Genomic DNA, 13,369 nt, shown 5'->3' with positions numbered 1-13,369 from the left:
TGTCCTATTACTGTAACCAGATAAAGATGTTACAAGTAAAGAAAACTGTAGAGAAAATCAATGATCTAAACTTCCACGTTAAGAAACTAGGGAAAAAAAACAGCAAACTAAAACCAAAGTAAATAGAAGAAAAGGATATAACACATATAAGAAAAAAAATACATTGAATATAAAATAGAAAATTAATAGAAAATTTCATAACATATTTTTCCTTGAGATCAATAAAATTGGTAAATGTCTAGTGTGATTCATCAAGACCAAAAGACACAAATTACCAGTACCAGGAATGAGAAAAATGATATCCTTATTCATCCTATAAGTATTAGTATAGAGTAATAAAAAATATATTGGGTCTTCTTCCCAGTTCCTGGCACAGAGCACCCAAAACTCTTACAATTTCTTTAGTATAGGGTGCTAGGAGCATGTTTTGCTCTAATATTTGATTTTTGACTGTGGTTCCTGGCAAAAGAACATCTAAAACCCTTGGACTCTTGGGAGTGATAGTAGTGTTTTTGTATGTTAATGAGATGACTGGGGGCTGGGGGCCTCTAGATAGCTTCAAGATGGGACTAGTCATCAGAAGGACCAAGCTATGATAAGAAGTTTAGAACTTGCAGTCCTATTCCTATCATCCAAGGAGGGAGAGGAGCTGGTTATTAATATAATCATCCATGTGTGAGGAAGCCTATGTAAAAGTCACTAAACTATGGGGTTCTCAGACTTCTTCTGGATTGGTGAAAACATCTACATGTTAAGAGAGTGGCACACTCCAACTCCACAGCTCCTGGCTGGGCTCAGGCCCCTTCTGGGTTTCTCCCCACATATCTTTTCATCTGGCTGTTTATCTAAAACCTTTATCTTATTCTTTTTAATGAACTTGTAAGTTCTGAGAGTGTTTGTAGCCAATGATCAAACCTGAGGAGTGGGATGTTGGAAACCCCAATATATTGCCAAAAATATAAGAGACAACCTGGTACCTGGGACTGGCATCTGACATGAGGGTAGGAGGCAGTCTTGTGGGACTGAGTCCTTAAATGATGCAGTGTGTTACCTCTGGACAGTTAGCATCATCATTGAATTATAGGACATTCAGTTGATGTCCGAAGAGTTGGTGAATTGGTTGGCATGGTAAAAATATCCCACATATTTGGTGTCAGAAGTGTTATGAACAGGGGAAATATGGTTTTCCTTTTAATTAGTAAGAGATTATAATGAGTAACTTAATGTTAATAAATTCAACAACTTAGGTGTAATGGAGAATTTATTTATTTATTTATTTATTTATTTATTTATTTATTTTAGAGAGAGAGAGAGAGAGCTCGTGCATGCTCAAGCAGTGGGGGAAGGGTAGAGAGTGAGAGGGAGAGAGAGAGTATCTCAAGCAGGCACCACACCCAGTGTGGAGCCTAATACGGAGCTCAGTCCCACCACCCTGACATCGTGACCTGAGCCAAAATCAAGAGTCAGATGCTTAGCCTACTGAGCCACCTAGGTGCCCCTGGAGAAACTCATTAAAAGACCAAAATTACCAAAGCTCATGCAAATGGTAATATGTAGCCTGAAAAACCTTCTATCTGTTAAGTAAATGGAATTCATAGATTAAAATCTTCCAGCAAGAAAAACTCTGTGGCTCGATGAATTTACCTGTTAATCCTACCAAATATTGAAGGAAAAATTAGCAGCAACTCTGCACCAACTCTTCATGAAAATTGAAAAGGAAAGAGTACTTCCCACATGGTACTGTGAGGCCAGCATCTTTGACACTGAAATCACATGGAGATGTTCAAAGAAAACAGAGAAAACTTGTTTATGATTTTCTTAAAATTCTAGCATCAAGCCATATATAGAAAGATAATGTGAAGTGACTAAGTGGGAAATTCATGGTAGTTCAATATTGAAAATCAATTAATATAATTCACCAAACCGAAATTCTAATAAAAATATGATCAGCAAAGGTGCACACAAATAATTTGATAAAATTTAGCATTTAGTCATGATAAAATTTCTCAGTGAACATAGTTCCCTATCCTTATAGAAGGTTAGGTACCTTTACTTTCTGATTTCATAGCTTCCTGTTATTTTCCTTATCATGAAATTCTCCATATTTTTCTTTTTGCTTTTTTTAGTTAATGTAATGGGTTGTAGAATTTCTGTTACATAACTGACACTTGTTTGATAAATTGCTAAGGAATGGTTAACATTTGGGTCTTGGTTAACTGAGAGACTTATAATTTTAACATAATGAGAATTTATAATACTTAATTTTTATGACTATTTTTGTGTGCCAGAAAGAGTGCTAAGAGATTTATATGCAAAAATTTATCATTTTTACAACACTACTATTAAAATTCCATTTTACAGGTGAGAAAATTAAGGCACAGAAATAGCAATCAGGGTATCCAAGGTGTCACAGAGATGAGCGAGGACTTGTCCCAGATAATGCCAGAGCTAGGACTTGTTCCCAGTCAATCTTATCCTGAGTTCTACTTTGAGCGCCATCCTCATTGATCCCCAAGCAGAAGCAAGTGCAGATACGGAAAGGCAATAGAAGACAGAGGATGTGTTTAATCCTGGCTGTGAAAAGTTTAAACTTTTACATAAAATTTAATCTAGCTGCTCTATGTGACTAGAACATAAATGGACTACAGTGTTTGCCCTCAGTAAGATCAGAGGAAAGATACAAATGCAATGATTAAGTTAACAAACATACATTAAGAAGCTTCTAAGGACGCCTGGGTGGCTCAGTTGGTTAAGCGGCTGCCTTCAGCTCAAGTCATGATCCCAGCGTCCTGGGATCGAGTCCCACATCAGGCTCCTTGCTCGGCGGGGAGCCTGCTTCTCTCTCTGCCTCTGCCTGCCATTCTGTCTGCCTGTGCTCGCTCTCTCCCTCTCTCTCTGACAAATAAATAAAATCTTTAAAAAAAAAAAAAAGAAGCTTCTATCTGCTATAACTGGACTGGGTAGGGATTCCAAAAATGAACAAAACATAACCCCTGTCTTTGAAGGGATTTTTGTCTGTACAAAATTTGACAAATTAAAAAAAAGTATTTTCCACCTCTATTTTTCTTGTATTCTGATCTTACTTCTATTTTGAGTTTATAAACATTAAGGTGATAATAAGAAAAAATGTTATTCTAGTTCTAGTTTTTCCTGGTAAATAAAAATGAAGTTTGTTTTTCTTTTTGAAAGTTGTGATAATTGAAATTTTTCAATGTGAGAACTATTTAGGTTTGGGTAAATAAAGTACATAGAGTTAAACATAGATCTTGTGACAATCATATCACGTCTCTGACCTTTCCTGAAAAAAGATCTGAAAACTATACATCTGCTCAAAATATCTACACATCTGCTAAAATCACCCTCTCAAACTCAACTGTTTCTTTTGGTCAGAGAAGTAGAATTCCATTTACCAACAGTTTCTCATAATAACCCACAGACTAGTTAAATATCAGATGGTGTTTTCTACAGTTGCAAATTTTAAAGACACTTAAATTTCAGAGAATATAGAGAACAGAAGTCTCTATATAGAAAATATAGAAAATCATGTGGTACAAGAAAAATAAAGAAAACTTACGGCTTCCTAAGGCTTATAAACACTACAACACATTAATATCATCTCATATGGAGAGAATGGGGTTATCTGGGTCAATATCCAGTTATTTACTTTCTGTGTATTTACTTTCTGTCAGGTCAGTTAGTTGAGATGACTAATTTATTTGATCAGAGTCTTGTCATTTACCCAGTGATGCCCCCACTGCAGCTATACAACACAAAAATATCTGAATATGTATGAATGTAGAATGACAAATAGCACCCAGGGTATTTTATTTAATAAAAGCAACAAAACAAAATTGTCTGAGATGTTTAAAGGAAGGACATTTTGCTGCGGTCAAGGAGCCAGAGAGTATATTTTTTAGACTTTTGGATTATAATCAGAAGGAAGGGATTATAAATATATTATAACCGATTATAAGTGTCAACCCTTTGACACTTCCTAGAAACCATAAGAGTCTTGATATGAATGGAAGAAGTTGGAGTTTCACCTAGACACTGGGGATTTCAGAATTGGCTACCTTCCTTTCTTGGGAGGAAGCTATCTGACTTTTATTGGAGAGGGCTAGATCTACAAGGTAGGTATCTTGCTCTTTTGTGGACAGGAAGCTTAGCAAGGAAATACACTTAGTTGGTAGATTCAGGAAGAGAATAATAGATTTAGGAAGGACAAAGCGCATGAATTCATATTTACATCATGGGGAAAATATAGTTATCCTTATGAGTTTGGTTACGAATATGGAGAAGTATTTAGTGTGAGTTATGAGAAAATATTCCCCCATGTAAACATTACTATAAAAATGGCATAATTTGGGGCATCTAGGTGACTCTGTCAGTTGAGCTTTGACTCTTGATGTCAGCTCAGGTCTTGATGTCAAGGTAGTGAGTTCAAGTCCCTGTGGAGCCTATTTACAAAAAAAGAGAAAAAAAAAGAAAAAGAAATAAAGAAAAAAAAAGGCATAATTTGATTTCATATGTCCAAAATTTTAAAAAGATGCTAAAATTCACTTCTGCCTAGGTTTAACTGTAGTTGTTCAAAATTGTTAAAAGAGGTCTTTTTTTTAATTATATATACATTTTTTTAATTTTTTTTATTTTTAAAATATTTTATTTATTTATTTGACAGACAGAGATCACAAGTAGGCAGAGAGGCAGGCAGAGAGAGAGGAGGAAGCAGGCTCCCTGCTGAGCAGAGAGCCCGATGCGGGGCTCGATCCCAGAACCTTGGGATCATGACCTGAGCCAAAGGCAGCAGCTTTAACCCACTGAGCCACCCAGGCGCCCCTAATTATATATACATTTTACGTATCTGTTCATAATGTGTATTTATTATGTGTGTGATTATGTAGTTTAAAAAAAAAAAGAAAGCAACTTCCAGTTTCTATTCTGACACTAAAGAACTTGGAAGTCATCACTCCTCACAAGAAGCAAGCTTGAAAAAAACCTTAAAAGCAAAATTCTTCTTAGATCTGTCAATCACAGGGCAAACCATCAGCCCCCAAACTGCTTTTTATGGGACCCAGACTGACACATCTATTCTCTAGAAGAGCTGGGGTAAATTTGGACTTACCTCTTCTTTAAATATGGGGCATAAATGACAGGAGAAGTCACCTAGGCTAGGGATTCTCATTACAGAAGGATTCAAGGTAACAGATTCTATTCCTCTAGTCAATTCTGCAGTATATAGAATTTCTATTTCTTCTTGTTTCAGCTATGGAAAATTATATGTGTTAAGACAGCTTTCAATTTTTATCTAAAATTTTAAGTTAACTAACACAAAATTGTTTATAGTGTTATTTTATTATCTATTTAATGCCTGGTGAAATGATTCCCAGTTTTTCATTCCTGATTTTTCATTCCCTTCTCTTTTTCTAACCTGTCATCACTAATCTGTTATTCCCCACCCCACCCCCACCCCACTGCCACAACGTGGTCAGTTATTCTGAGGGGTTATTGATTTTTCTTGACAATTTCCAACAGCTAACTTTTGGCTTCATTGGTTTTCTCTATTATACATTTATTTTCTATTTCATTAATTTCTCATATTTCTTAGATGTTGATTTGCTGTACTTTTATCTAGCTTCATGAGATAGAAACTTAGATCATTACTTTTACAGACGGTCATTGTTTCTAACATGTGAATATAAGAATATAAATCCCTTTCTGAGCACTGGTGATCTTTCTTTATCATTAAGTATCTATTAAAAATATTTCTGAATTTTCTTTGAAATTTCTCTCTAAATCCATGAGTTATTTAAAAGTGTATGGCTTAATTTCCAGCCAGTTGAGAGTGGTGTAAATCCATTCATTCACTCTTTTTTGTTGGTGGTGTTAATAATTTCTAATTCAGTTGCACTGAAGTCAGAGAATGTAATCTGTGCTTTTTATGTCTTTTAACATTTGTGGAGGTTTGCTTTATAACCTAGTGTACAGTCATTTTAAGTAAATGTTCCTTAAGCTGAGAAGAATTAAACTATTTGTTGGATGTAAGGTTCCACAGATGCCAATCAGGTGAACACTTTAAACTGTAATTTTTTAGATTTCTATTTTTTCTGATGTTTTTCTCTTTTTTTGTTAGCCTTTGAAGAAGGAATATTTAAATCTTCATGATTTGGAGATTTGTGTGATTGTGAGTTTGTCTATTTCTCCATTTAATTCACCAGATTTTTGTTTGATAGGTTTTAAAACAGTGTTATTGTTTTAAAAAGTAAATGATGATTTTCAGTTGTGAAATATTCCCTGTAGAATGACTTCTTTTTCATTTTGAAAGATATCTGTTTCTAGTATCTCTTTTCCTAACCATCTACTATGTTTTATATTACTATAAACATGTCAGATTTATTTTATTTAGTGTTTATACCACGTATCTATTTCTAACTCTTTACTTCTGATATTTCTGTATTTTATTTGTGAGATTTATATATAGTGACCATCATTTAATTGAATTTTGCTTTTTAATCTAGTCTGAAAATATTGGCCTTTTTCTTGAAAAATTTATTCTGTTTAATATACAGATTGCATAGAGTACTGGGTGTTGTGCATAAACAAAGAATCTTGGAACACTGAAAAAATAAAATAAAAAAATAAAAATAATATAATTACTGATGTAGTTGCATTGATATATATCATTTCACTTTTTTTTACTTGACACATTAGCTTTACATTCATTTTATCTTTCATTACTTTTCTTGGGCTAATAAAAATATTTAAATTATTTTATTTTCTCTTCATTCATTACATATTTCTCAGTGATTCTTTTAGTGTATATTTCAGGTTACAATGTGTCCTTAATATAGTATATTCTAAATAAAATATGTTTACATTTTTCTAATAATAGTAGAACCTTAGAATGTGTTAACTTCATGTACCCTCTCCTGTTTCTTGTGTTGTAGTTGTCATACAAATTTTACATAGTTAAAATACCATACGGTGTAAGTATTGTTTTGTAGCATCAGAATGCACTTAGATTTGTTGTATATTTGCTATTTCTATGACACTCTTTTATCTGTCATTTTTACATTTCATCTAAATAACTTTCACTACTATTATATTTTTTTTCAGTGCAAGAATGCTGGTGCTGAAGTCTCAGAGTTTTTATTTTCCTGAAAACATTCTTATTTCACCTTCGTTTGTGAAGAAAAATTTTCTTCAGTATAGAAGTCTGTGTTTTCAGTTATTTTCTTTTACTATTTAAAGGATGGCTATCCATTGTCTTCTGGCTTCCCATAATTTCTGTTAAGAAGTTAGAAACAATTCTTTTTGAAGTGACCTCTCTCTCTATTTTTAAGATTTTAACTTGGTTTTTGCTTCTCATCATTTTTACTAAAATGTGCCTCACTGTGGCTTTCCATTCTTTTTAATTATTATGCACTTAGTTTATATATCTTCTAATATCCATTTCCTTGTTCACCAGTTTTGTGTTCTGGTATATATGATGTTACAGTAAATATATCCATTACTTTCTTAATTTCTGTTGTTACTTTTAAGGTCTAAGATTTCCATTTGATAATTTTCTTATCTGCAAATTATCATGGGTAAGTCATCAAATATTTTGTTCTATTCTCTCTTTTTCTCTATTGTCTTCAGCATATTAATACTTATTTTAACATTCTTGTCTCTTTGCTCCCATATCCATATCATCTATTGGTCTGTTGCCATTCTGCATTTTTTCTCTTGGTTTTCAGTCATATGGTCTTGTTTCTTGATGTAGTATATTAAAGATGATAACACTTTTTTTTTTTCCTATTTATTCCATGGAGAGTTGGAATCAAATTCCCTTCTCCCTGAATTTAAACTGGTCTTACTGATTTGCTTGGCCAGTAGAAGCTGATAAAAGTGATACTCTAGGACCTTCAAAGATTAGGTCATAAGAAATATTTCAGGTTCTTAGACCTCTTCTAATATTCTTGTAAGCTAGCAACCATATCATGTGGAATCCCAATAGCCCCATGGAGAGATCCATGTGTAAAGAACCAAGACTTCCAACAAACTATTAGATCTGAGTCCCAGCTAATAGGCAGCACTATTTGTCATACCTTTGAGAGAGCCATCTTGGAAGTGGATCTTCCAGGCCAAGTTGAACTGCACAAGCTGACACCGTGTGATACAGAGAAAAGCCATTTCTATTACACTCTGCTCATGTTGCAGATTAATGGGCCCTGGGATGGTTTTTAAAATAATAACTGGAACATTTGGAATTATTTGTGATTTTTAAATATCAGACATTGTGTACAAAGAAATGCAGATTCTCAGACCCTAGGCTACATAAAGAATCAAGAAGTGCTCCTAGGAGAAAATCAGCTCTGTACACAGTTCTGTGATAACTTTACACAATGATTGTTGTATTTTGTTTGGCTCTTCAAGTTGTTTTAAATGGGAGTATTGTTCTATTGCAAAATTCCTACAACCTGGCCAGAAGTAAATGTTCTGTTATACCTTTAATTCTGATTGTAATTTGTAATTCTGATTGTAATTTGATACCGCTTTCTTCATATTTATAGCTGAGAACATATCCTCAGATAAATTGGTTTGCCCAAGGACACACAATAACTTGATCAAGATTATACAGAAAACTAGACAAGTCCCAGTTTCAGCCCAGATCTATCTTACTTCAGAATCTGGGTTTTTTAGCCCTAGGCTGTATTTCTTCAGTATTTTTGTCTTGATACAAAATTCTACCTAGGACTAAAGTAGGCCCCCCATAACCAAACCACGCCTTTGGGGTTCCTGGCACCAAGAAATAGAAGGGAGTAAAATATCTGTGGTAAGAATCCATCTTAGGACTGTGGTCATGTTTAGTGCTCATGACTCTGAGCACAAGCGTATACAATGAGTTCTTTGCTAACTAATAATCTTGTGTTGATTTCCACATTTCCCCAGAATTCAGAGGTTAATGTGATTTTTCTGTGTCTCTTCTCATCCCAAATAGAAATGGGCTTTTTAATCTAACATCTTGGAATTATTTAAGATGAGGTTTATAGAATTCAGTGCCGTTGTAGGGCATAAGGCATTTGAAATAGCTTTACTCAGATTAATCCATAACTGCTTATTCTCAGCCTTTTTTAGAAAAATATATTTTATGTTGTAACCTTCATTGTCAATACTTAGAAACTTCATAATTCAAGGGGTTTTTTGTCTCTCTTATAGTGTCAGTGAAACTCACTGAAGTTATTTTGTGAGCGTGAGAATACAAATTTATTAATACTTTTTTCCTTTTTTTTTAAATTAAATTTAATTTTTTTTATTTTTTATAAACATATATTTTTATCCCCAGGGGTACAGGTCTGTGAATCGCCAGGTTTACACACTTCACAGCACTCACCATAGCACATACCGTCCCCAATGTCCATAACCCCACCCCCCTTCTCCCAACCCCCCTCCCCCCAGCAACCCTCAGTTTGTTTTGTGAGATTAAGAGTCGCTTATGGTTTGTCTCCCTCCCAATCCCATCTTCACTCATTTATTCTTCTCCTACCCCCTTAACCCCCCATGTTGCATCTCCACTTCCTCATATCAGGGAGATCATATGATAGTTGTCTTTCTCCGATTGACTTATTTCGCTAAGCATGATACCTTCTAGTTCCATCCACGTCATTGCAAATGGCATGATTTCATTTCTTTTGATGGCTGCGTAGTATTCCATTGTGTATATATACCACATCTTTTTCCAAAGTCAAAGTGAAAACATAGCACCTAAAATTAATACAAGTATGCTCTTACAAAGCTCATGAACATTGTCATTTCCTTTATTATTAATATGAGGTGCTACTTACTGTATGCAGCGTATAAACATATAATGTAACACTTTGCAAATAAATATATGCATTAACAGAGAGTCTGGAATATTGATAGCTCCCTGTTGTCCAATGGCAGGAGTTCCAGGAGGGGCTCTTCTTTATCCATACGCTTTCTCTCCTTGCTGTCATTTGACATTCTTTTGAAAAGCATGAAGTTTCTTATGTTACCATTTTTGGAGAAATGTTCATTTAAAGGACTGTGCCTCTTTGCTCAATTGTATTTGCATTCTAGGTTTAAGTGGATGATAGCAAGTGGGAAGCAGAGATTCATCTCAGGTATTCAGAGATACACCTATATCTCAGATGGCTTTCTTATCTTAGATTTGGGTCTGTTGGGGAGGAGAGAAGGTGTAGGGTCCTCAACGCATTGCTTTAGTTATAAGAGACTGAATAATTTCTGTTGCAGAAACCCAATAAATGCAGTTTATTTAAGTATCCTTTTCTCAGTTGAGAGGTCAATTAAAAAATCATATCTTCCCTCAGATTAATTTAGTAGAGATAGAATTGGATTAATCAAGGGCAAAAGTTATCTAGGAGAAAAAAAAAATCAAGTAAGATTACCAAGAAAATGTACTGAGTAATAGATGCTAAACAAGGAATGTCTATGTGGGCACAGATCAGAAATGTATACGGGTTTGTTAAAGCTTGGCCATCAAACAGAAAGCAGAATCTGAGTGGCATGTAAGGCACTATAGGATAAGACTCTCAGGACAGCACCAAGGATTTACCTAAAAGAAAGTGTTTTCTAATGATGACATGTCCAAATTTTTATATCTAAAAGCAGAAGAGTCTTTTTCATTTATGACCCTTGAAATTTTGGGCTTGTGAGTTTGAACCCCACATTGAGCATAGAGATCACTTTAAAAACTAAAAAATAAAAATGAAAATAAAAAGAACAGTCTCTCATTTTGAAAAGTTATTTTAAAATTCTGCCTTCCCACTATTAAAGATTATAGCTTTACCCACATATACTGCTAGTGCTTTTATTACTACAATGCCTTCATCTTTTTGTGTGCCTCTGAGTTTTGTTTCCCTATAAACTCTGATTGTGGTAAGAGTTTTCATATCCCTCATTTTGCCTTCAAGCACCCAGTTAGACTTAGTCGTGTTTCACTGTTATTATGATAGATGTTTCAGAGATGATTCAAGGGGTGCCCAGGTGGCTCAGTTGGTTGAGTGTCTGACTCCTGGTTTCAGCTCAGATCATGATCTCAAGGTCGAGGGATTTAGCCCTGCGTCAGACTCTGTGCTGAGCAGGGGGCCTGCTGAAGATTCTCTCCCTCTCCCTTTGCCTCTCTCCCTACTCGCGTTTGCACACACGCACATGCATGTGTACTCTCTCTCTCTCTCAAATTAATAAATAAATCTTTTTTTAAAAAGAATGATTCTAATAATCTGTACAAGAAATACAATTGTGCAGTATCCTAAATAACGGTTTACTATGGTCAAAACCCTAGGCTACCCATTTTATCATATTTGTAAGTAAAAAATTATTGTGTATTAATTCAACAAATATTTGTTTTATAGAACCTATGCATAGTAATACAGTAGGAAAATACAGAATGAATAGTATAACACTGATGTACATCATTAAACAGATTTAGAAGCTGGGGTGATGTGTGTAAAAGTAGCATATGGCAAATATTATTGTAAGTGCTAGAAGAAAGATTATAAAAGTTCAGTGGAGTGTGAGATTTCATCTAGTTGGAAATGAGGAAGAAAGAATCTATGGGAAGGTAACACTTCACTTGGGTCTTGAAATATGTACAGTATTTTTGGGAAGTGGACATGGGTGGTGCAACCCAGGTAAACGTCACAGGAGTAGGTGGGAATGGGAGTACATGAGACGTGCCATATTAACAGGTTGGAGGTCAGTGCACAGATAGCACGTACTAACGTCATTAATGTTAGGTTTTGCAGCCCATTCCAAATCTCAGTGGCCCAATAAGCTAAACTTCATTTCTTGTTCATATCACAGTTCCAAGAATTGTTTTGCAGACACCATGATACATGATGAGTCCATTTTGATATGACACTCTCTTTCAGGATCTCTGTGAAGAGTTCAGTTATCTTACAATGGAAGAGATGAAAATAAAAAGAGTATTATTGATAAGGTTTTAGACATCAGGCCTGCACGCACAGTGTGTCATTTCTGACCACACTCCATCGGTCAGGACTTCACCAGTGGTACCTCCTAGATGCCAGATGAGAAATGAATCTTCCTGCATATTTAAGAGTAAAAGCAAATGGTGTATTGAACACATACTGTTATCTCTGCCACAAGGAATAATAGATGATAGAGGTACAAAGGAGAATGGATTGAAATAATTGAAGGCGTTGAATGCCAGGTTTAATTTTTTTGTGTGTGTGATAGTTCTGTTTCTACTATACCATATAGCTTCTACCCATAGCACAATATTGTTGACTAAAATCATTATTTAATGTTAGTAAGGTTTATAACATAACTAAATCTAAGGAAGCATACTATGGGGGGCAGATTAATTATGTGATTATGTGAGGCTATTATCTCTTGAAATTCAAGTGAGCAAATACAGGTATTTTAAAACAATTATCACTTACTAATGATTCTTTTCATGTCAGTTTAACTTATACTGATATCCATCCTCCTTCTCTACATCTGAACAGAAATTTCTAGCATTTACGTAGTTCTAATACATAATTCTAAAACAGGCTGATTTCTATGTCTCATCATTGCTATGATATTAAATAGTTTTTTTAAGATAGAGCCATTAGCAGCCAATCATTTTATTCATGTCCAAATTTATGTCCAGTGTTTTGAAGATAGCAGATGCTCAATAAGTTCTTTAATGAATGAATAACTCCATATGGAGGGGTCTGCTATATGAGAACTGCCTATTTTAATAGTAACAAAATTTTTATTCTGCCCTTGTGATAACTACAGAAATGGCTAAAATGATGACAAATTTGCTTAAGTAGCAAACACATACGGAGCACTTCACACCCGCCCGATGCTATAATGTGGCTTAGGAAATCAAAACTAAACATGAAAAAATAAAAAATGGAACAAGGAATGATGAAGCAATAGGAAAAGATGTCTTTTGACATTTCAGGCCAAAGTTATAACCCAAGAAGTTTCAAATACTCAATTTCCTTTTCCCCAAGCTTTCTCTAGATTCTATAGATTCCCCTGCCCAAAATGCATTAACTGATTTTTTCAAGGCATCATCTCGGGGGAAGGAATTGTGTCTTATTACTTCTAGCGAGAAGGAGTCATCCATGACTGAGAGGCTTTGGCTGTGCCTCGGCTGATAATAACCTATGGATATTGGAGCAGGAACAAGAAATGAAAAAGAAATTGGTGATATAGAGTTCAACTTCCAGAAATTGAACAAAGTTGTCCTCCCTTGCATGTTTTAAAATTTTGATTACAAAACAGGCTCCAGTTTTTGTTTTCTACTTTATTCTTTGATGTTCACTTCAGCCATTTTTTTTTAATTGGATAGGAGTCGTTTTCTTGTAGAGAAGTGCTTAAGTTAGGA

The sequence above is a fragment of the Lontra canadensis genome, unplaced genomic scaffold (genome assembly GCF_010015895.1).
Source record: "Lontra canadensis isolate GAN:19392208 unplaced genomic scaffold, GSC_riverotter_1.0 scaffold76, whole genome shotgun sequence".
Classification (NCBI taxonomy): Eukaryota; Metazoa; Chordata; class Mammalia; order Carnivora; family Mustelidae; genus Lontra; species Lontra canadensis.
The sequence above is the reverse complement of the archived record's forward strand: the minus strand, read 5'-3'. Positions refer to the sequence as shown.